The sequence below is a fragment of the Lepidochelys olivacea genome, assembly GCF_965140295.1.
Source record: "Lepidochelys olivacea isolate rLepOli2 genome assembly, chromosome: 4".
NCBI classification, from domain to species: Eukaryota; Metazoa; Chordata; order Testudines; family Cheloniidae; genus Lepidochelys; species Lepidochelys olivacea.
Genome location: NC_140414.1, coordinates 65,834,520 through 65,858,830, shown reverse-complemented (window position 1 = coordinate 65,858,830; position 24,311 = coordinate 65,834,520). Strand labels below are relative to the sequence as shown.

Here is a 24,311-nt window from a genome sequence, read left to right as displayed (position 1 = left end):
CACTCCATGTATGGCTTGTTTAAAATAAACAAAAAGAAAAGGAGCACTTGTGGCACCTTAGAGACTAACAAATTTATTTGACCATAAGCTTTCGTGAGCTACAGCTCACTTCATTGGATGCTGTAGCTCACAAAAGCTTATGCTAAAATACATTTGTTAGTCTCTAAGGTGCCACAAGTACTCCTTTTCTTTTTGCGAATACAGACTAACACGGCTGCTACTCTGAAACCTAGAATAAACAGGTTGCCTCAACTCTAACTAAAGAAGCATAAGTAAACATTGTTAATTCAACATATTAAGTATTACATGATAAAAATTAAAGCACATGGAAGGCTTTAAATAGGATACCATCCACTTTTATGTGTTAGAAATTTGTATTTAGCTGACCTATTTTCCCTTCATTATACATCATTTTTCTTAGAATCCTGAAAGTGAACTTTCATTCCTTTTTTATTTTTCTTCCCTTTAGCAAACATCGATCTTATTCCAGTGATTCTATAGAACAAACCATCATGTCTTCATGTTTCTTGCTTCCTTGTCTATGCATAAGTATTGTTAATAACGCAATAGGAATATGCACATCACTTTGAGATCTAGTAATGAAAAGTGCTTTACAAGAGCTTGGTATTATTAGGACTTTATCTGGAAATAGTACATCTAATTTCTGCTAACGGGCCAGCAAAGCATAAAAAACTAGAATTTAGAGTCCATATGTAGATCCACCAATATTAGTGGCTATTTGCATTTATTATTGAGAGCTGCATGTTCCCTAAAACAAATATTTAAACCAGAAGAACTAATCCCAACCACAAAATAATAATTTTAAAGGTAAATTAAGTTCTGGGCCCTAATTACTCTATGTCCCTTTTTACTGCTCTGAGAAATCTGTATAAATTTTGCCGCTGTACATACATAAGCAAATAGTGCTAATCAGCTACATTAATTTCCCAAGGTCAGGCATATTTTATTTTGAAGAACTGATATACTTGGTAAATGATTACGTACAGTCCTTTTAAATTAGGCTCAAGGACAAATCCTAATTTACCATACCAAGCATTTGTTTTTGTGCAAATAGTCCATGTGTTGAGCCATAATACAGCATGTTTACACAAAACAGTGTATGTTTGAAGTCCCATGCAGCTGGACAAATTTCAGCTTTCATATGGGAACACATGACACTGTTCTCAGAGTTAGGACACCCTGAACTTAGGTAGTTCATTTTACTCATTATTTCCCACGAAGGAATCAGTAATAACAGAAATATATTTACATAAACTGCTGAGTCATAAATTTGTTATGAATTAGCAACATTTCATCATCAGGCAAGGACATACCCAGTATGTCTCTGCGATAATTTTAAGCACTGATCATCTAGAACAATCCCATCTTCTTCAAGCTAAAAATCAGATCACTAGATTAGGACTATTCCTCCTGCCCCTATATCTGGAATATCCCCAGACAGCTTGGCCAGGTTCACCCCGGTAAGACCAAAACCTACAACCCATTTTTCCTACCAGATCTGCTTGGTAGGCAACCAGACAACCAGGGGTTAAATGGCTGGGAATCAAACAAGATTAAGCCTTAGAAAGGGGAGAGGAGCATTATGGTTTGTTTGTGTCTTTGTTGGTGCCTTCAAAAATTTTAGTACTAAAAAAAGTGAAGCCTTCACTCCAGTCTGCTCAAGTTACTGTTCCCCATCACTGTTGTCTATAAAACCATGCAACCAGCCTGCAAACACGTAACTATATAGTGTATTAACTGAACAAGTTAAAAATACATGCACAAAAACTACAGCAAGTGCTGTTTAGAGCAGAAAAATTAGTAATTTTTTGGCATTTAAGAATTTGATTTTCAAAGTTATGCACACGCAGCTGTGCGCAGCAAAATTCACACAGCATTCACAGCTAGGCAACATGCACAAATGGCTAGTACACCAGAAAGTCAGGCCCTAACTGAAAACTGTTTAATGTCAAAAAGAAAAGGAGTACTTGTGGCACCTTAGAGACTAACCAATCTAGCTCACAAAAGCTTATGCTCAAATAAATTGGTTAGTCTCTAAGGTGCCACAAGTCCTCCTTTTCTTTTTGCGAATACAGACTAACATGGCTACTACTCTGAAACCTGTTTAATGTCAGTTAACTATAAGCTATCTGAATTTCACTGAATGCAATATGGTTGGTTCATGGAAAAGAATTTCCATTTTAAAAAAGTTGATATTTAGAACAAAACTATTTATCCACCACCAATACTCATCAGTAAATGAGTGCAGGATACATAGATATAGCATCAAATATCACGGTTTAAAAATTCCATTTAGAAACAGCTGTGAGGACCACCCATAACATAGGCCAGAACCAGACAGAAGAATGCAGGGGGTTTTGTCATAAACCCCAAGCTTGCTGAAGTTGATGAAAAGGTTTGCTGGGGTTCAATGAACACTTCAGGGGGTTTGGACTAGGCCTGAATCAAACAATTTTTTTTTGGCCAATCATCCATATGCTCCCGGAAAACAGGACCTGCCATTCTTTTTATCTTTAGCTGTCCTCTAGCTTCGTGCACGAATTCAGACGGATGTCTACTTCAGCATCTCCCAAATGTATTCAACAATAGCTGGATGCTCTCTTCTCAGTGTTCCCAACCCCAGGAATTTAAAAAACAAAAACAAAAAAACAACAACATGAATTAGTCTCCCCACCAAAAAACCCCACAAGACTGGCTTAAAAATAATGGCGGTTAAAAAAAAAATCGTAATACATTTTGGGTTCTTTTCATTTGCCTCTGATTTTTTTAAGACTTTAGGGTTAATGTTTTCAAGCTCTTCCCCACAACCAGGAGGGTTAGAAGCTTTCATTTAAAAAATAAATAAATAAAGTTGAGATTCCCATACAAATCACTTGACTCCAGGAACTGGGACTTTAAGAAAAATGCCAACTATTATGAAACCCATGATAAAATTATGAGAGATGGCAACACTGCCTTCTCAGCTCTTCAAGGGATTACCCAAAAGGCATCCCACTGCCCTCAAATTCCACATTCCAGAATCTTCAGTGGGAGAGGAAAGGAACCCGCTCCCCTCCCCTTTCTTTAGAAGCAGGATCTGGAAAGGCTCCAACAGTGCCCACTACATCTCCCCCTGTACTCCTATAGGGCATCCCCCAGCCCTACAGATCCCTTATTTATTTAGCTACTATGTTATATCTTCACTTCAGTCTTCTGATTTGCCCACAGAAAGTTCAGTATGGTTTTGTACATGGCTTTTGCCTGCGGCGCCTATTGAAAGTTTGACCTCAAAGCTATGGCTTTCCTTGTTTCACAGGCTGATATTGGAGCATATTACAAGGTTAAAAGGTTTGGCAGCAGGGGGCTGGGTTATTTGTTTGTTTTGTATTGGGAAGCATCAGATTCAAGGGTACGGTATCTAAAATTCTGGGCCTTATCAATTTCATATGACCTTGGTCTCTCTTATATTTAACCACAAATTGTCTGAAGCTCCTTGTGCACTGTATGAGCAAGAGAAATAATAAAAATTAACCCCAATCCATCAGTATCAGCAGACAAGCAGCAGTTAATACCTTGCCATCAGAAACTAGCCTGAGTCTGTATGAAGAACAATTCGGTAAGGCAATCGAATTTAGTTCCAAGCTTCCAAGGGTTAAATAACAATGGGGGGGGAGGATAGGGGAGAACTATTTTAAAAATTCCTAAGCGTACCTTGACTCTGCAGATTTGACAGGACAATATCATGTTCTTTTGTTGAATAAATGGCTTTGCATTTGTTTCACATGCAAGCTCCTGGGCTTTGCTTCAGTTTTTTTTCCTTTTAACATTAAGTAGCAGAAAATATTTGTTTGCCTTGTCATGTCCTGTCCTGTCCTGTTTATGCAGCATCACACAATCTCCCTTTGAAAAGCTCACTCTTCCAGCACTCGACACACAGAGTTGATCAAAACATTCGCTGTTGTCTTTTTGCCAAGTCCCAAACAGTTTCTGCACAAATGCAGCAAAGGTTCCGCCAGGAAGGATAACAGCACCTAACCTTCGAAAATCATATTGACATGCCCATCAACAAAAGGGGTGTCAAACTGCCAATACTTAACTGTCTACAATGCCCAAAATGAGGAGAAACAACACAAGCTGATTCCCTCTTTCTCACTCACACAGCAGAATCCCTGACAGAAATCACAGCAACCAAGAGTGGATTTTCACCACTTCCAGAAAATACCCGAGTGTAAATTAAACACAAGAATAGTAGCAAACAATTGTGAAAGAATTTACAGTATTTAGAAAGACAATGGGAGAGGGCTGTTGCTACCTCTCCCTTTTTTTAAATGGCTGTCAGCTGAGCAGGAAACCACAGGAAGGGCTTTTAGTTTCCCTCTCCCTCCTCACTTCATTTACTCCTGTAGCTCTGCAGTCGGAAGAGATCTGAAAATTAAAACTTCAGCCCCTTGTATTTCCAAATGGTATGTCTGATTCTCTTTGGGGCCATGTCAGTGACGTAATCAAAATAAACAAAGGAAAAACAATCTAGCTTGAGCTTGAATCTTCTTAACCCAGGATTTTCTGTCAAAGCTGTTCTTATGTCAGTCGCTTTCACTTCCAGAGCATTAAGTCATCTGTTTTTCATAAGCTGAAAATTGCTGCTAAAGCTGGATGGAATACACTGCCTGCCTTGCTTGCATTCTCCAAGCACTGGCCTCCTCAACTAATCCAAGGTACAAAGACTGAAAAGCAACAGCCAGCTTCGTGCCCTGCTCCAAAATGGTCTCATGAGTGCAGAGGACTAAATGTTCCTATAGGCATTCTCCAAAAGCAGACCAATGCCATCATGAATGAATTTATAAGGCATTGGTCCATTTTCACTTCTGCAGCAGTAAACTAATCTCCCAGCCCCATCAACAAACACAAGCAGCACTTCCAGAGAAAAAAAATTGTAGACTGCTGACTGTGACTGATTGGCAATTTGGAAAAATAGCTCATTATTTACAAATGGGGAAGTGACTAGCGATCTACTCACATCCTTTAAATGTTTGGGGGTCAACCTGGAGGTCTTTCTTGGTCAGGCAAACTCTCCCTGAAGTCTATGGAGGAACCCTAGGATTTACCCAGCCTAATAATTGCTAGCTGCTGGGCTATCTCTCGCTTACCGAAAGGCAACAAACAAGTAAAATTTTGAAAAGCACCTAAATTCTGTTCAAAGTCAATAGAAGCCTGAGTCACTTATGCATTTTTCAAAAATTTACCCCATACCTTCAATCCTTCAAGGTTCAGTTACTATAAATGTCCGAGAGTTTGAGTACTTATCAACATTTTTCTGATACTTCAGGGCCTACATTCAATCTACAAAAGATTTTTAATGGATTTCTGCTATTCTATGATGGATAAAGAAGGCTTCAAAGTGGAATAGTTGCTTTTAATTTAGGTGGGGTTTTCCCCTTGCTAGTTTTCTAACTTAGAAATATTAGGAGTGTACAGTCTGGTCTAGTTTTTCTGGGAAGACCTGAAAAAGGTATTAGAGAATGTGTATTAGGAGTATTCAGACCCTAATTAAAGGGCAAGTGTTAAAACCTTTAAGAGAAGCATCCTTCTTTCAAATCATCAATTAGACATTGCAAGTAAAAAAAAAAAAAAAACACTTTACACAGTCTGCCTAAAAATTCCTTCCCCTCCCCTTTGCTCAACTTTCCATCTTTTGTGATGTTATAATTACACTAGCCATCATGGACTTTTTTAATATAGATGAGGCATTGCCTGATTTTTGTTGTTCTGTTTTGGTTTGTTTTTGGATTTGATGGATTTCTAGTGGGTTTTTTTTTAAAAAAACCACACACACACACACCATCGTCAGGGAAAACAAGCAATCAAAAAGAGCACAAGCCCGTTTTCCTTTCCCCACCCGTTTTCCCCTTAAAAATAAAAAATCCACCTTTAAATGCATTTCATTTAAAAAAAAAACACAAAACACAGCCCCCACAAAACAAAGTCTCCTTTAAATGTATTGCAATTAAAAAAAACAACAACTAAAACCTTACCATATCCCAATATGCTGACAACACGTGTACCAACCATGTGTACAAAATGTAGAAGAGGCTCTGACTGGATTTTAGCTTTTCCTCTTTTAGCTCAGTTCTCCCTACAATTTAAGCTATAAATGAGAACACACTTTTAATGCCCCTGCCATAAACGGAGCTTAAAAAGGCTTTTTTGGGAGGGGTACAGTTGAAAAGTGGTTAGTCTTTTACATAAATAAAAGTAAATGGGGATAGTTGGCAGCTCTGAGTCATCCCATCGCTGACTAGAGAATGAATGGAATAAAGTGACTAATTTAAGTTCTCAGCATGGATTTTTTTGGTGCAGTCAAAAGCCCTGATCCTGCTGTAGTGATCTGTAGGCCAGAAAGGGTTTCATTTTATATGTAGAAGATGAAGTACTCCTTTCAGCATGACTTGCTGGGCAAGGCAGGCCGTCTTCCTGGTTGTCATGGTACAGGGCAAGTTCAGTGATTGTTACTTTCAGTGATTTTCCTTTTTATGGTCTCACAAACTTTCATTGACATTTACAGTGTTATTGTAGCTGCACTGGGCCTAGGATACAAGAGACACAAGGTGGGAGAGGTAATGTTATCCAATAAGAGATATAAAAGATATTACTTTACCGACCTTGTTTCTCAAACTTTCATTGAGATATTAAAGTGAATGCAATCAACCCTTTCAGTCTGAGGCTGCAGTGTTAGCTGAGATTTTTTTTTTTCCCTTCCAAGGAAGATTGGGAAAATAAAGCTAGTTTAGGCTTTTTTCAAGATTAAGAAATACCTATTATGTGTGTTCTCTTAAAGGAAGACTCCAGTGTGTTTACATTAAAGGCTGTCTAGATAGAGAACTATGATGAAAGATTGCTGCATTAATATTCAAAACCAGAAAATATTGGTTTAGAAAAACTTTTTGAATCCCAAGTGTCTGTGAATAGCTCTTACTTTACTGCTTGGAGGCCACCATTCTTATGGGGAAAAATAGTGCTTCTCTCATTTCCTTCCCTTCTCCCCAGAACTCTATTATCACACACATTGACTACCCAGCATGCAACATTGCATAGGCCCTGCATGGTTAGGTCAACATAAGCTACCTTTCATCCACCTAACTGTGGAAGCATCTTCACTTAAATTTGGTTCCCACCAACATAAGTGCCTCTATATTCCAATTTAGTAACACCACTGCCCCGAGTGGTGTAGAGACATGGTCAACGTTTTCAGGTTGATGCAGTGTCAATGGAGACACTGCATTGCTCACATGGACTATTACTGGATTCCAGGAGCCATCCCACTGTGCCCAACACTGACAATACAATTGATACAAACATTCTTGAGGAGGACGTGTACCACCGACACAAGGAGCCTAGGGTGCACACAAGTGTGGCAGTATGCGGACTTAAGTTACCTTGACATAATTTTGTAGCCTATGTCTACTATGGCTATGTAGACATGGCCATAGTTTCTCTCTACCCCACCCAGGCCTAAGTCAACCATTGGTGAACCTCTCGCCTCCAGACTGATCTTGGATTATATCTACTCCCCACCTGTACCTCTTCTCTGTACACTGCTGTGTAAGGTTGCCAACTGTCTAATCACACAAACCCAAACACACTTGCCCCGCCCCCTTCCCTGCCCCACGTCCAAGGCCCCACCCTGCTCACTCTCTCTCCCCCACCCTCACTTACTTTCACTGGGCTGGGGCAGGGGCATGGAAGGGGGTGTGGGCTCTGGAGCCCCCTGCATCCTCTGGGGCCTCAGGGACATGCCAGCCACTTCTAGAAGTGGCACAGGGCCAGAGCAAGCAGGGAGCCTGCCTTAGCCTTGCTGCGCCGCTGGCTTTCAGCACCTAAAATCTCTCAGTTTGGCTTCAGTAGCCTCCAGGAGACAGGGTGTGATTCCGGGAGACTCCCAGTGAAATCGGGAGGGTTGGCAACCCTATGCTATGCTATAGGCTTGCTGCCTCGTTTCCCACTCCCTCTCTCCTCCACCAAAGTGTCTAGGCCTTCCTTGAAAGCTCCCATCCCACCTCACTTTCTTCTGCTATCAAGTATCCATTTCCTTACTAGAGCAGCCTTGGCTCTTTCCTCTCCAACATGCTTTTCTTTCTGTTTTCTGGAGGAATTAGATGGGAAATGTTTACTAATGCACTGGTAGGAGAGAATTAGTTGTGGAAAGTTACATACAGGGAAACCTGAAGTATAAATAAAAGACCAGATGAGTAAGATGAATCTGAGAGAAACCATTTTCTTCCTGCCAGAATAATGGCATTTTACATACATTACATTTTATCCTTTAAATTGGCCTTCTCATAGTTAGCAAAGAAAAACAATTCTTTGCATGGCACAATGGTGCTCACTAGAATAGGCCGAATACTTTAAGACTTTATTTGCTAACTTTACTTTATTAAAGTAAAACCTGTGAATTCACCTCAGTGTCCCTGATGCTTTTTATTTTTCCACAGACTTTCAATTTTTTATTTGAAAGAGTAGTCACAGAAAGTTCAACAAATATTCACATTCAATTCAGAGGCTGAAATTTGTTCACAAATTATTTGTTGAATACTGTTCAGTAATTGACAATCAGGGGTTCTTCCATCACTGTAGTAAGGATTTCCATTGATCTAGTGATGTCTACACAATGGCTTAGGTCAGCTTAATTACATTGCACAGGATGTGCAATGTTTCACAGCCCTGAGCCAGGTAGTTAAGCCAACCTAACTTTGTAGTGTAGATCAGCCCTAGGGTTGAGTTTCCAAAACAAAAGTGAAAGAATTGGAACAGTACATTGCAGAAGATATTATATTATCTTGGAGTTACACATTGCAGTCCTCTCTCAGTCTGTAAGCAGCCAGTAGTCCTGTTGATTTTGACAGGATTTTTTTTTCTGAATAAGGCCTGCAGAATTTCAGCCCATGAGATTACTGAGACATTCTTTAACATTTGACTAACACCTAGAGAACCTGGGCAATCAGGTTTGATCTGTGTGTTTTCAGGTTCTGGGAGCCTCCGCAAAGAAGGAAAGGAGTACTTGGGGCACTTTAGAGACTAACCAATTTATCTGAGCATAAGCTTTCGTGAGTTACAACTCACTTCATCCAATGAAGTGAGCTGTAGCTCACAAAAGCTTATGCTCAAATAAATTGGTTATTCTCTAGGTGCCACAAGTCCTCCTTTTCTTTTTGTGAATACAGACGAACATGGCTGCTGCTCTGAAACCTGTCATTCAGCACAGAAGGGAGCCCCATAGCTATTTGATTTCATGGAGCAAATAATAGCATGAGTCTTACAACTTAATGGGCATTATACAGCCTGTGTTTCTCAAATATCCACACAGGGAAATAACGGTAACAAGGGGGAAAACCTGAAAACAGGTTTGATAATTCTTTCAGACATTAGGAACCAGGACAGAATTCAGAGAGCTGGCTGCTCAATTAAGGACATTTTTTTCTAGAAGATTAAATTGCTGCTTTCCCCTGACCTCTGACCCAGCTCCCAGGCAAAGAGGAAGGAGATGGTAATATTTTAAAGCTCCTTTCTGGATGAAGGAGCAAAGGCATCCATAAAATTTCCTGCCTAGTTTAAAATCACCCATCCTAGGACTGGACTTTACTTTCTGGGACTAGTATTGGGAGAGTTGCTTCCTACAGAAATTCAGAGAGGAGAACCTGAGTGGCCTGTCTGTAAGTTACAGTAAAGAAAAGCACTTTAACTTTGCACCATTTCTGTGGGCTTAAACACAAAAGAAGTTGGCTCCTTGTATTGTGTTTAACACTGTATGAACTACCAATAACTTGCATTAATGGAGCCCAGTCCTGCAACATGCCGATTTCAAAAGGAACTGAGAGCATTAGAGGACTGATTCTGGTTCCACCATAGCCCCTGACAGGTTTCAGAGTAACAGCCGTGTTAGTCTGTATTCGCAAAAAGAAAAGGAGTACTTGTGGCACCTTAGAGACTAAGGTTAAATTAATTGGTTAGTCTCTAAGGTGCCACAAGTACTCCTTTTCTTTTTACCATAGCTCCTGTAAACTGCTGTGGTGCCATAGAGCAACATGGGGAAAATTCCTCCAGCTCAGCAGCAGTGTATAGCCAACAGAAGCGGCCTTATGCTGCTGCTGCTGCTGCTGTTCCCCCTTCCCCCTTGGAATCCCTGGCATAGGGGGCATGCCAGAGTACAGTCAGATAGGAAGGACATATTAAAGAAAGGAGGGAGAGAAGCCACAGCAGTCAGTGTTGTGGAGGTTCTGGCAGCCTTGGGGAGGCTGCTGTAAGTGTGAGCAGCCCCATACTGTTCTAACTTATGCCAGAGGCCATGTGAGCCAAGACTTCAGGCAGTGCAAAGATGACAACGCTGCTTTTGCTCTCCTTCCCCCTACAGCCTGCTGCATCTCTCTCTTAGCTGTGTGAGTAACCAGTTTTTCAGTTTCATGGTTGAACTGAAAAAGAAAAAGAAAAAAATTGTTTCAGGTCAACCCAAAACAAAAGATTTTCCAATTTTTCGATGAGATAAAATGTTTAAAAAAAAAAAAAAGTGTTGGGTTGGACAAAACGTCATGTTTTTTACCTTTTTAAAAATAAAATTGAAACAAAATTCAAAATGATGTAATTGAGCAATTTAAATTTTTCTGATTTTTCCCCACCACTAAACAATTCAGCAATTTGACACAAATTTGCAAAATGTTTTTGTTGACCAGAATCTGCTTTTTTTCAGCCCCCCGCCAAAAAGAGTTTTGTTTAAAAACTTTTGCCCAGCAAGCAATTTCAGATTGGGCCCAGAGTGAATACCAGTTTGAGACTCTCTTCTGTTTTTGTGGCCAGCATAATTGGCTGTAAATTAAAGGAGGGAGACTTGCTCTTGCTGTATCAGTGCTAGCTGAACACTATATACAGTGCTTTAAAAAAAAAAAAAATCATATCCTTAGGACGCTTTTGGGTTTTTTATAATGGCAAAAATACATCCTGTCAGATCGGCAGCAGCATCCATTCCCAGTATAGTTTAATAATTCCTACGTTCCTATGTCTGCTCTGTTGTTTCCATTTAGGAACCAGGAAAATAGATCCAGAAAAGAAAAATAATTTTAGGCAACCCTAACGACTGAAAAAAAGCAGATTCAGGTCAACAAACATTTTAGACAAAGGCTTTCAAAACTTTACGGAGACTTGAGTGAAAGCTCATGTTAGTTCCAAGTCAATTTGCCTTTCGTTGGTTCTAAGGTACAGCACAATGAACTAGGGCTGGGTGGACAATGGCTCTCTTTCCAGTCACTGCACTACCAATATTTAACTCCTTACTTGCTAATGTGCCTTTTGATAGTGTGGTTGGATTATAAAAGGGCCTAGGCATATTCTATTCCTAACGTCCTGTGCAATATAGCTGCACATTTCCTTTGCTCAGCAATGGCTAGTTATGTATTGGGACTGAACCTGCATCCCTTCCACACCTATAAATCCCAGTGTGAAAGCAGGATTCAGCTCATTGACAAAAATACTAGTGAGAGAAACAGTATGGCCTGCAGAAATGAGCAGATGGGTGAGAATCAGGAACTCTGTCACTGACTTGCTATGTGGTCACTTCACCAGTCTCTCTCAGGTTCCCTATCTACAAAATGGGGATATCAATACTGACAGAGAGATATGAAGCTTAATTAGTTAATGCTTGTACAGTGCAGTTGTAAAATACAATGTGAACACAAACTATTATTTTAGGACTAGCCTCCTCCTCCCACCCCAGGCAAACAATTGGAAGAAATTCCCAAGAGTGCAAGCCTTGTCTCCTCTATCCCAGATGCTTCATTAAAAAAATTTCTTCATGTCATGTTTCTCTAGTTACTTTCCTGCTTTGCACAAAAAAAAGCAGAGAGGTGAGTGCTGATGTGTCCCGGATGAAATTTGGGGAAATCCTAGACCAGAGGTGGGCAAACTACAGCCCGCAGGCCACATCCAGCCCGCAGAACCCTCCTGCCCGGCCCCTGAGCTCCTGGCCCGGGAGACTCACCCCCGGCCCCTCCCCTGCTGTTCCCCCTCCCCTGCAGCCTCAGCTCACTGCATGGCTGGCACAATGCTCTGGGCGGCCGGGCAGCGCAGTTGCAGAGCCGTGGAATGACCTGGTGCTCTGGGCAGCGCGGCTATAGCGCCGCCAGCCACTGGTGCTCCAGGCAGTGCGGTAAGGGGCCAAGGGGGGTAGTCACGGGAGCTGGGGTGTGGATAGGGGTCAGGGCGGTCAGAGGGCGAGGAACAGGGCGGTTGCATGGGGCAGGGGTCTGGGGAGGGGGCAGAGGTTCCCGGGGCGGTCAGGGGACAGGGAGAAGGGGTGCTTGGATGGGGATTGGGGGGCAGTCAGGGGTGGGGGGGGGGTCCAGGGGGGGTCAGGAGACAGGGAGCAGGGGGTGGTGGATAGGGTAGGATTTCCGGGGGGGCCGTCAGGGGGTGAGAAGCAGGGGGGTCAGATAGGAGGCGGGGGATGGGCCACACCTGGCTGTTTGGGGAGAGACACAGCCTCCCCTAGCCGGCCCTCTGTACAATTTTGGAAACCCGATGTGGCCCTCAGGCCAAAAAAAGTTTGCCTGCCCCTGTCCTAGGCTGTCACATTTTTGGTGCACAATTTCTTTTGGGCACTCAAAGTTTTCTGGGTTGCTCATTAAGTCAATTTTCCAGTTGTCCTTTGTCATTTTAATTAGACCCTTTGATACCTGGGCAGGTCAGGTATTTCACTCCCAACCCAGCTTGGATTTTAAATTTAACTGAAAAAGGATAAAAGTGTCTTGTTTAAAAATATGAACCATCAAACACTTGCACTGCATGTATTAAGGGGCTGCTATTGCAAGGTGGTGAGCACCCTCAAATCCGTGCTTTCACTGCACATTGAGAGAGCTCAGCATGCCACCAGTTCCAGACCCAATGAATCAAATTAAAAATTGCCTCCTACTTGTCACAAGGATATCATTTTTCAAGAGTACTGCAAATGGCTTCTAAGCTTGGGAGCTGATCCAACATTCATTTTGTCAAGAAGCTGGCCAGGGGGAAGATCAGACTCAGCTTTACAGACTATGTATTCAGGTGTTGGTAAGGATATTTAGAAGGCAGCAGTTAAAAAGTCAGGGTTACCGTTAACACCAAATTAATATTCTCCATTAATTGTTGAGTTATTGCAGTTATAGGCTTTATAGGGTATTTTAAGTCTCAGTTCATGAATATTTGTTAACGCTTTGTTTTCACAGAGTGTCCGTCATCTAAGGCTGACATGTGGGTACACTGTGGTCAGTTCTTTTTATGGTGGATGTTGGTGCAATGCTCCGATTTATCAATGTCTTTGAATATATCTGGAAAATTATCTCCCTCTGAGGGAGAGAGAAAGAAATTAATTTTAATCTGCTGCCTCTTTAGACTGAAGTAAATTAAACAAGTACAATTAGCTCCTATTCAGGAAGCCATGTTGTGCGGCACCCCAGATACACATAGCATTCCTTTCAATAGTCAGACAATACAAGGAGCTTATTGCTTATTCCGGATATAGACAATGGGGTCCGGTCCAGGTGCTTTGACTTATACACAACAAAAAAAATCCATTTTCATATTTGTATCAAGCCTGCTATTCAAGCTGCAATATCTCAGCACTGCTTAGATGGAATCACAACAAAACCTATGACGTACAATAGCTGGCCTGGCATAGAAACACCTTATTTCTGTAGTTAGCATTGGTTCGCCTACTGTAATGCCTCATTCCATATACCCGAGTTAATATTTGCTTTAGAATTCCAACAATAAATCCTAGTTTCTTGACCATCAGATCACATCCAGCTAAAACATACTAAAAGAGATGGTAGCCCACAATTTGACAATTTTTATTTTAAACAAGGGTTTATATTTAATTAAATGAATAGTAATTTAGCCACTATTTTACATAGATATTGAAGCTTAGATGACCTTGCACAATCAAAGCTCCTTACATTGAGTGATCTTAAATGCCACATGGAAGAGTATGAAGAACCTGAGCTAAAGGTGTCAGGCCTGATTCTCAGGTATGGTTAAGCTGTCATGGTACAGAATCCTAGTAGTATGGCAAAGATGGCTATATGCTGATGCTACAATCCCTAGGGAATCGCTCACATTAGATGACTTTTCAACTGGCTCATTAGGAAAGCTTTACTGCAGGTCATCTCAGGCCTGAGAACTGGGCCCCCGGCCTTCCTTGAGAACATCCTTATACTGGTTGGTCTGTGACTCAAACTTCATGATAATTTAAATCAAATCAAAGTAAAAGTACTTCTGACCTCTGGCTTAAAAAAAGGTTAGTTTTAAATATGGTGAACATATTAATTTACAATAAGAGTCTTTCTTGTCCGTATACCTTTTACCCAAAACCTGAATTGATCTTTGTTCTGCAGATCTCTGCACTTCCAGGTTCGAGGTGGAGACTGAAAGAGGAAGAGCTAAGAGGCAGCAGGAAAGGCTATCCTGGAAGTATTATTATTTATTAAGTGCTGTCAGTGTGCCATATGGGATATTTCCAGCCACACCAGAAAAAGGAAGCACTAAAAATATTGCAGGAATCTGCTCTCCTGAGGTTTCCAGCCCACTGCAGATCTGAATGGTTTGTGTCATTTAGATAAGTAGCCAAATATGTGGGTGTTTCTCCTAACCAAACCCAACCTCAGAGGTTCACTCATCATCACTTCGAATTCTGCTATCTGATGGGATTTTGCAAAAAAAAGAGACACTGTAGTCTAGTGAACTGAGTACCAGATGGAGAGCCAGTCAAAGTTAGGTTTCAGAGTAACAGCCGTGTTAGTCTGTATTCGCAAAAAGAAAAGGAGTACTTGTGGCACCTTAGAGACTAACCAATTTATTTGAGCATGAGCTTTCGTGAGCTACAGCTCACTTCATCGGATGCATACCGTGGAAACTGCAGCAGATATTATATACACACAGAGATCATGAAACAATACCTCCTCCCACCCCACTGTCCTGCTGGTAATAGCTTAGCTTGCAGTTTCCACGGTATGCATCCGATGAAGTGAGCTGTAGCTCACGAAAGCTCATGCTCAAATAAATTGGTTAGTCTCTAAGGTGCCACAAGTCAAACTTATAATACTTACTTTTGCAATGACTTGCTGTGTGGCCTTGGAAAGTCACGTACCCAAAGGTGCTGGAACTAGGGATGCAGGGGATGCTGCTGCACCCCCTGGCTTGAAGTGCTTCCCATATATACAGGGTTTACAGTTTGGTTCAATTGCTCTCAGCACCCCCCACTATACACATCCATTCCAGCACCCCTGTGTCTACAAAGCATTTTGGAGTGAGTGGGAGTAAACGTCTCAGCCTGGTTCGACAGACTCAGGCTAGTGCACTTCACCTAGTGCTCCAAAAAACAAACTCTAGAGGGATCGCTTTGAGTTATGGCTCAGGCTGTAGTTTGGTTCAGAACTCCTCCAGCCCAAGCCACAACTTCAAAGCTTTATCTATTTGGCTATTTTAGAGCTCTAGCACAAGCCCTGCTAGCCCACGTCTGTCCACCCAGCCTGGGAGACTTGCTTCTGCTCGCCCCAAAATGTTGTGTAGACGTATACCCATTGTGTCTCAGTTTTCCATATTTACAGATGGGTTCAAGCCACAAACTTAAATCCAGATGCAGGCTTGTCCAGAGTTCAGAGGGGGTTGGTCTGTACTCATCTCTAAAGGGATGACAATATTTATCTCACAAGGGGTTTGTTAGGAGTAACTAGTTAATCTTTTCAGAACCCTTTAAAGGTGTAAAGAACTAGCCAAATGCCAAGGATTATTTTTTTACATATTGAAAACCAGAAAGGGTACATTTGGGGACCCATCCCCACTCTGAGGTCTCCTGCTTAATGGAACTGCACGCATTTCTAACAGCAGGCAGCAAAGAATACTAAAGCCGGGATTCTTTTTCTAAGTTAGGAGGAATATATCTTAGAATATGATAACACCTTTCAGCACTTTTACAGAGCATTAATTTTAGGGTATCTCATATCTAACTCTTTCACCTTTTTCTGAAGTCCTGTATTTATGGTTACAAAAGCTGCCACAATATTGTAAACTTGTCTGATAGAGAACTAGATGCTGATAACTTAAGCCCCGTATATAGTTTAAACACTGACCCAAAAAAAAAAAAAAAAAAGCAAGTTTAAATAGCTTGTGTCCCATTAATTTCATCCTGCTATCTCCCTGTTTTATCCAGGAAGATCTCATCCTCATTTGAAATTAAATAGACTGTTCTTTGTAGCCGTGACATTGAATACAAAGCAGCTGTTATTTCACTTCATACAGAAGGATATAATTTATTTTAACAACTGCACATCTGAATCGCAGTTTTTTATCATTTCTGCTGAATGAGGATTATCCATAGCCCTTGATAAAAACTATAATGGCATAGTTAGAAGCCTACTTACTAGTGTTCCATAATGTCCATTCAGGAGCATCAGAGGCTGAAATACAGTCTCTGTGATCAGGAGATTCAGTTCCCTGCAGCATTCAGACAATTGGTCCCATTATGGTCATCAGGCGGCTGAGTTAAAGGGTGGCCTTGCAAAAACATAAACAGCTTGTCAGCACAAGCCAAAAAGGCGGGACTGCAGTATCAGGGGACAATGTGAGCCAATGATTAGCCTTTTTAGGTTCTGTTTGTTTAAGATATTGTGTTTCATTCCTAAGAAGAGGAAAGTAGGGGACTAAGAGGAGCTGACTAGGAAGAAACAGTGAGTGTTGTGCTGTTTACAACTAACCGGAAAAAGGCTTAGAGCAGAAGGGGCAAAAAAAAAAAAAATCAATGTCATTTCAGGAAAAAGCCATTTGCTTCACTTACATATAATCATTTTTAAAAATCTCACAGGCATCTGCATTGCATTTAGCCTGGTCCTGCTTTTAGATCAATAAAAAGCACTAGAAGCACAGCTGTGGCCCATGTTCACTATAGAATTTTTTCTTTCCTCTTGCCCACACTCTTACAGATGTTTCCAGAGAAAAGAATCGACAAAATCCACTGTGATCTTCCTCCTCTCTCCTCTTCCCAGCACACTCTCCTTCTATCACCTTCTTTCCCCTGACTCTGAAGTTTCTCACTTGCTGCCACACCCCACGCTGCCCTCTTGGCCCTATCCATTCCCCTAACTTCCCTCAGCCTCACTCTAATTTCTTTCCTCTCCCTTGTCCTCACTACCAAGCCCTTTTGGTCCTTTTCTCATGCTACCACTTTGGTCTCATCAAGTCTCTAATGACCTCTTCCTGGCTAAATCTCAAGTTCTATACTCCAGCCTCACCCATAAACAGCAAAACGTCCCTTCTTAAAAGTCAAGTGACCTGCTAGCTTTCACCTGGTTCTCCTCTTAGCTTTCTACTTAATTGAGCCTTTAACGTGCCCTCCAGAGGGTCTGCCACTCTCCATGGTTGTGCCACAAGCTATGGTCTTGGTTACCCTCCTATTCTCTGTCTAGGTAATATGCAACGTCTCATACAACTTCTAACACTTTTATGTCAATGACTCATAGTTATGCCCTTTCACTTCTCACCTTTCTCCTTCCATCCAATCACATTTTAGACTGTTATTTGGATATCTCCTCCCAGATGTCTTGTCAATTGTAATTTAACCTAGCCCCATCTGATCTTCTGATCTTTCCTTCAAATTCCTCATTCAGGGCCAGATTAGGTAATCCACTGCCCTATTCACACCATGATACAGGTGTGGCTCCACCTTCATGACCATCTGCCAGCGCCATGGCCCGCCATTCCCTTCCCAAGAGGGCCTTCTCCCCTCAGTCTGGCAGCAGGCCCTTCTGAATCTCGGGAACAATAAGGATATCATTAGGAGTCCTCTTTCCCACCTGGACAGTTAGGGGTGGCAGCAGGGCCCCCCCAGCATTTACTCCAGCAACCTGGGCGTATTTGCTTGGGTGGGGGAATGGAGCCCCCTAGAAAGGTAGGTGTTAGCATTAACACCTCATTGAGAAAGATGGGGTAGTTCACACCCCTCAGAGCTATTGTTTCAGGCTGTCCGCAGACTCAGGCACACATCACTGCATCAGATAAGCTTGAGTCACATTTTTGTTTTCCTTGACAATCAGGAGGGATAGAATCTTTTTTTTTAAAATGAACACTGGGATTCTGGTGCAATCACATGACTCCAGCATCTGGGTCCAAAAACATGGGCCTCTAGTGCCTATACCCTAATCCAGCTCTGACCTCTCCACTTCCTCTGTGCTCTGTTATTTTTGAAATCATCTCACCAAACCCACACATCCAGGCTGTGATAAAATCTTGCTGCTTCTTCCTCATAACAGTTCTACAACCAACCCTTTCTTTTCTATCCAGTTAGCTAACATCATCATCATCATCTACACCCTCATCATCTCTAGTTTTGGTTATTGCAGCTTCCCTTGCTCTGGCCTCCCTAATGGCATATTGTTCCTATCTCATCCTTAGAAAAGCAGCTGCTAAGATCATCTCATCACTCTGACCACCTCACCATCCTTGTTGGAATCCCCCCCACCCATAACAAGCTCAAGATTTTTGTTAAAAGAAAAGGAGGACTTGTGGCACCTTAGAGACTAACAAATTTATTTGAGCATAAGCTTTCATGAGCTACAGCTCACTTCATCGGATGCATTCAGTGGAAAATACAGCAGGGAGATTTTTTGTTGTAACCTTCAAAGCCCTTCACAACTCTGCCCTTCCCCATTTATTGCCTCTAATTACTTCTTGCATTGCCCCCATCCTTTCCACTCCATCAAAAATGTTGGCTTTGAATGTTGCGCACTTGTCTACTCCTCCCACAAACTTTCATTTCACCCTGCCTCTTATGAATGAAATGCCCTCCCGGAACAGATCTAGAAGACACTCACTCCCCTTCAAATCCATTTGCATGAGCCACTTCTGCCACAGTGCTTACAAGAAATGGGTCATAGCTAAGTTGGGGGGGAGAGAGGGCAGCAGAGGGAGGTGGATGAGGGACAGTTGTGGAAATTGATATTTATGTATTTACAAAGCAATGCAAAAAATATGCCTATATAAAATATTTATATATGTAACAATTGTATGTATTTGCTTATCTCCCTCTCATCCACATAGCATATATTGCTTATTCTCTTCTACTATTAGATCTTAGGGGTAGGGACTGGCAACAAATATCAGCGATGGATTTGTATAAAGTGCACAGACACTGTACCTGAGTTTGTGGCAGAGCTGTGAATAGCTATGAACAGACAGTTTGTTTGTAGCTATCTTGTCTCTGATTTCCATGGCAATTTCTTTAAGATGCTAATGCAGTGTAGCCACAAATAAAGAAACAAAGTAGAGTGCAAGAATGAGCTGATTGAGTGGACTATGCTGAAAAGGCTCACTCTTCAGAAAAATTCATTCTCAGTAGAATTCCTTCTACACCAGTGGTTATGCCAAGGATGAATTTAGCTCCTTGTCCTTGGGGCCTTGTCTACCCGCAGAAGTTTGTTACTTATGCTACCAACAGTGTAAGCTCAATTGTAGACTGGGTGCGTGTGTTTTTACTGGCTAATCCTCTGCTGAGTCCCCTGGGAGATATCACTTCTTAAACACATGATCCCAAAGCTACTGACCCCGTGGCAGCAACTACTAGTGCACAACTTTTTTTTTGTTTAAATATTTTTTTCCACTTGAAATTGGCTTTTTGATTAAATGGACATTTTTGAAAAAACACAAAACTCTCATCAAAAATTGTTTAATTTCTCAAAAAAAAAAAAAACTTTTGGTTTTCTGCAACTGAAACCAAAAAATATTTGGTTAAAAACTATAAAAACCTCACTCCACCCCCTTCTCTGGCCTTCGGGTTTAATCTAGTTTTACCTATGTTCCTTACCCCTTCCTAGACCTCAGACCATGCTTTAACATGTACCTACCTTTTAAACACATGAATTGTCCCATTGATTTCAGTGGGACTAATTGTGTGTTTAAAGTTAGGTATGTTTAGGGTGATCATATTTCCCTAAAGCAAAAACGGGACACCGCGCAGGACTGGCCCAAGCTGCCTGGGGTCACTGGCCACCCCCCAGAATGTTCCTCCACACCCCCCAGTTTGAAAATTGGGCGATTTGTCCCATTTGCTCTTGCCAACTGATGATCAGCTGGCAAGAGCAAATGGGACAAATGCCCAGTTTTGAAAAAAAGTTGGGATGTCCAGGACAGGGCTTAAAAAGGGGACTGTCTCGCCCAAAAAGGGATGTCTGGTCACCCTAGGTATGTTCCTATATAATTTTCTAAACTGGGGGCATTATCAGCAAAACACTACAGTCACTATACCTCGTAAGGCCCCCAAAGTCTGTTATCAAAGAACGGAAGAAATGTGCTAGTTACCTAGCATGTGGACACATGTAAATAATTAAACGTTTTAACTGGAGTCACCTGGCTGTAACGAAGGACAATCATTTACTCAAATATGAAAAGAGCCATCCTAGTGTGCCAGGCAAACCCCTATTTTACAAGCTGTGTAAGGAATGGAAGAAAAATAAGTTCAAAGTGAACAGACATGAAGAATCAATATGGAGATTTCCACAAATTAGGGCCCCACCTACACTACAATTGTGGCCAAGTAACAGAACTCAGTCAAAATATAATTGTCCCTTGACGCAGTTACAATATGGATAAACTTTGTAGTGTAACTGGGACCAAACTGTGTCCCTAAGATCAGAATAAAGCTTTGGCCTTTACAGGGTCTGAATCCACTTACTGGGACCAGGAGAGGGCTTTTCACCATGTTGTATCACATTACAGTTGCAGCACAGATCAGTTCCAAAAAAACCCAGGGCTGAAAATACTCCCACAGTAATTTATCAAATAATTGAATATATAAAGAACCTGAAAATTAGAGATCAGGCCATATCATCAGATTGAGCAACCAAAGGTTCATTAGATCTTATAACAGGCAATGACACAAAGAATTAATGGATCACTGAAGAATCAGGGAACTGCTCTCTCATAAATTCCTACCCATGTCTATTAAATCCAATAATAACAACCAAACTAATGCAAACTGATAAGATTTGGGGAGGGATAGCTCAGTGGTTTGAGCATTGGCCTGCTAAACCCAGGGTTGTGAGTTCAATCCTTGAGGGGGCCATTTAGGAAACTGGGCCAAAAACTGGGGATTGGTCCTGCTTTGAGCAGGGGGTTGGACTAGATGACCTCCTGAGGTCCCTTCCAACCCTGATATTCTATGATTCTATGACTTTATGTTCTACTAACACTCTCTCACTTATATGAAAAAGTGAATAATTTGTTAAATTCCTTAAACAATGTTTTTAGGTGCATTTTAAACAAGTTCTCCATTAAAATCATTTGTCAAAGATTGTATGTTTAATGACGAAGTTGTTAGTTGTGAAAATACAATGTATTCCCACAAGAAAACATTTAACTGCTGTACATCTATAGTTTAAAATGAAATACAAAGGACAAGAATGGAAATAAAAAGGGTGGTATTTAATTTTGCTTCCAATCTGAGGGCAGTTGTAATTCAATTTATTATTTTTTAAACTGAAAAGTAAGATGCCTAGATGCCTTTTTTGCAAATTTTATCCACTGGGTTAAGTTTAATGTGTTTTTAAATATTGCCTAGCCTGAAGAGAGTCTGAGCAAGTTGATTGTTTTCATCTGGCAAAAATAAATAAATAAAATCTTTAAAAAATGCAAAAGAAGAAGTGTGAGCTGTATGTCTATATTAGTAGAGATCATTTGAGCATATGCAAGAGGAGAAAGGTTGAAATAAAATCTCAATTATAATCCCACTCTAAATGCTTTACAATTTTGCTTGTAGCTTGAATCATGTATTTTCAGTAACACCAGTTATAGTCAGTCTCACTTATACTGCTTTTTTTAACTAGCACACACACACACAAATAGATGTTAGATACCCCTCTCCTTCCCCTCTCCCAACATTCTGGAAGAGACTCATTGTCTCTCCACAACTAAAAGGCTCTCTGCAGATCCTGTCTCTTCCGCTGGCTCTCTAAGCAACTCACTTTAAACAATCACATTTTAGCTTCTGAGCCTCCTGTCTGGAGCATGCTTAGTCATTCTTCCTGGCCTGTGTACTCACCATCCCTACCATATGGGTAGACTAACCTACAGACTTCACTTCTGCTTGTGAATGTGGAATTGTAAAGCAGGGCAACGTTTGACCTCTTTCCAGTTTTCCACCTGTTAGGTAAGCAGCATGTCAGAGTTCCTGTTTGTGTGTTTCTCTGGGCTCGTCTGCACTTACTGCATCACTGTAGCACTTAGTACAGACATTACTTAGGCAGGTCCTCCACCTCCCAGAGAGGCGATAGCTACGTCGACAGGAGAAGCCCACCCGCTAACAAAGTGCTGTTTACACCAGGAGTTAGGTTGGTATAACTGTGTCACACCCTTAAGTGAAGTATTTATATCAACATAAACTGGGTGCATGAACCAGGCCTCAATTGCTTATGAACATGAATACTCGTCTCTGCAATGTAATGTTTAAAAAAAAAAAAAAAGGCTTCTTACTCTGGTCACTGAATTAATTACTCTTCTTTTAACTGCTGGTTTGACTCGAGCTGCACATGAAAGGCACAGAGAGCTCAGGCCAAGAGACAGCCTAATAGTGTTTGACTAAGTAAGAGCTGCCACTCTGGAAATTACCAGGGTTATGTGAACTGCTTGAATTAATGTAATTGTTTTTATGCTATATTTCTTGGTTATATATAGGAGAGATAAAAGATACCAGGCAGCACAAGTCAACCAGGATAGAAGCTTGATTTGAACTCAGTCCTTTGGCACTTTTATGTAGGATAGTGCCTAAAGGATAGCATTTTTTAATCTGCTGGTGTAACACAGGAGGTAAAAGCTTAGATTAATGGACTAAAGAAGACAGTAGTGGATCTGCACAAAGCATAATTTAAAACCACACAAATGAGTGAATCTCAACAATTCAGAGCAACAGGAGACAGACAACTAAATGCCTTAGAAAGCAAATGCCTCAAAAATACTAGGTATTACATTAAATGAATTTACAAGTGCCAAGATTTGTCAGAGAACAACTTATTTGCTCTACAGTTATCCTGAAAAGAAGATGGAAATATCTGGGACATGTGTTAAGAAGAAAGGCAGAGCATCTGTCACAGCAGGTGTCCCATTGAGCAGCTGGAGAAACATGTAAATGGGGCCAACCGAAAGAATCCCTCTGTCAAACTGTACTTAAGGAGGTAAAACTTAATGAGACTTAGCAACATAGGGGACATGCAGAGAGCAGCCCAAGATAGGCAGGAACAGTGAAGCTTTGTTTGCATCCTAAACAACACTTGAAGGCACGGGCGGGATTCAGTTTCAACACTAATTAACATGGGACCCAGTTGAAACTTTTCTGAGAACATTTTTCCATTTGTCAAAAATCAAAATATTCCACATCGATCTCAGTGAAAATTTATTAAAAAAAACTTGTAAAAATAAATTTTTAAGCATATGAAAATTAAAATAAATTTAAAATATGCAATTTGAAAAATATTAAGTAAATTTTGATTCAATTTTATTGAAACAAAACATTAATTGATCCAAAGTGAATTATTTTTGAAAATTTCATTGTGAGAAATTTAAAAATTCAACATTTCATTCTAATTCAGAGTGAAGTTTTATTTTGAAATTGTGGAATTTCCCACAAAATGGAAATTCCAGTTCCCAAGAAATCTCTAATTAATGTTCAGATTTCTTCTGAAACATCTTTAAGATCCTAGGCTTAGGAAGCTTTTTTTCAGAACACAATAATTTTATTGAACCCACTAACTTGAAGATATCATAGAAATGTAGGGCTGGAAGGAACCTTGAGACGTCAAGCAGGAGAGGAGCAGGGGGACTAGGAAGTATCCGAGCGTGTGTTTGCTGGGGGGGCAGTGTGAGAGCCTGAGTGAGTGTCTGATTGGCTGCTAGCCTGCAGGGGGCGGGCAGTAGGGTGTCTGTTTGTTTGCGACAGGGAAGCCTGGCTGTTTAAAAATAGCCAGAGCTTCGCGAACCAGCCGAGCGGCGGAGAACCAGCTGAGCAGCGGGGACAGCAGAGCAGCTCACAGCAGGAGTTTGCCTGGGAGTTCGCCTGGAGGGAGCCCAGTGAGGCAAACTGCTCTGAGGAAGCTCATAGTAGGAAGGTGATATGGAAGGGGGGGGGGGGTTCAGCTGTTGTGACCTGCACTGGATGTGCCATGTTTGTCTTTTTTCCACAGGACAGAAGCGACTTTGTCTGTACAAAGTGCAAGCTGGTCTCCATATTGGAAGAGAAGATTGAAGGTCTGGAGCAA

General features: G+C 41.2%; 1 protein-coding gene across 11 annotated transcripts in view; it reads right to left on the bottom strand.

Moving 5' to 3' along the window:
- The window catches only part of TRIM2 (tripartite motif containing 2), a 118,935-nt gene that overhangs the window by 72,928 nt on the left and 21,696 nt on the right, over positions 1-24,311 (bottom strand). For 6 of the 11 annotated variants that reach the window (XM_084625531.1, XM_084625537.1, XM_084625526.1 and 3 more), the window contains one exon: positions 16,437-16,569. The exons of the other annotated variants lie outside the window; for them this stretch is intronic. The gene's annotated coding sequence lies outside the window, so the exon portion shown is untranslated. The remainder of the gene's footprint in view (positions 1-16,436; positions 16,570-24,311) is intronic. 11 annotated transcript variants of the gene reach the window in all.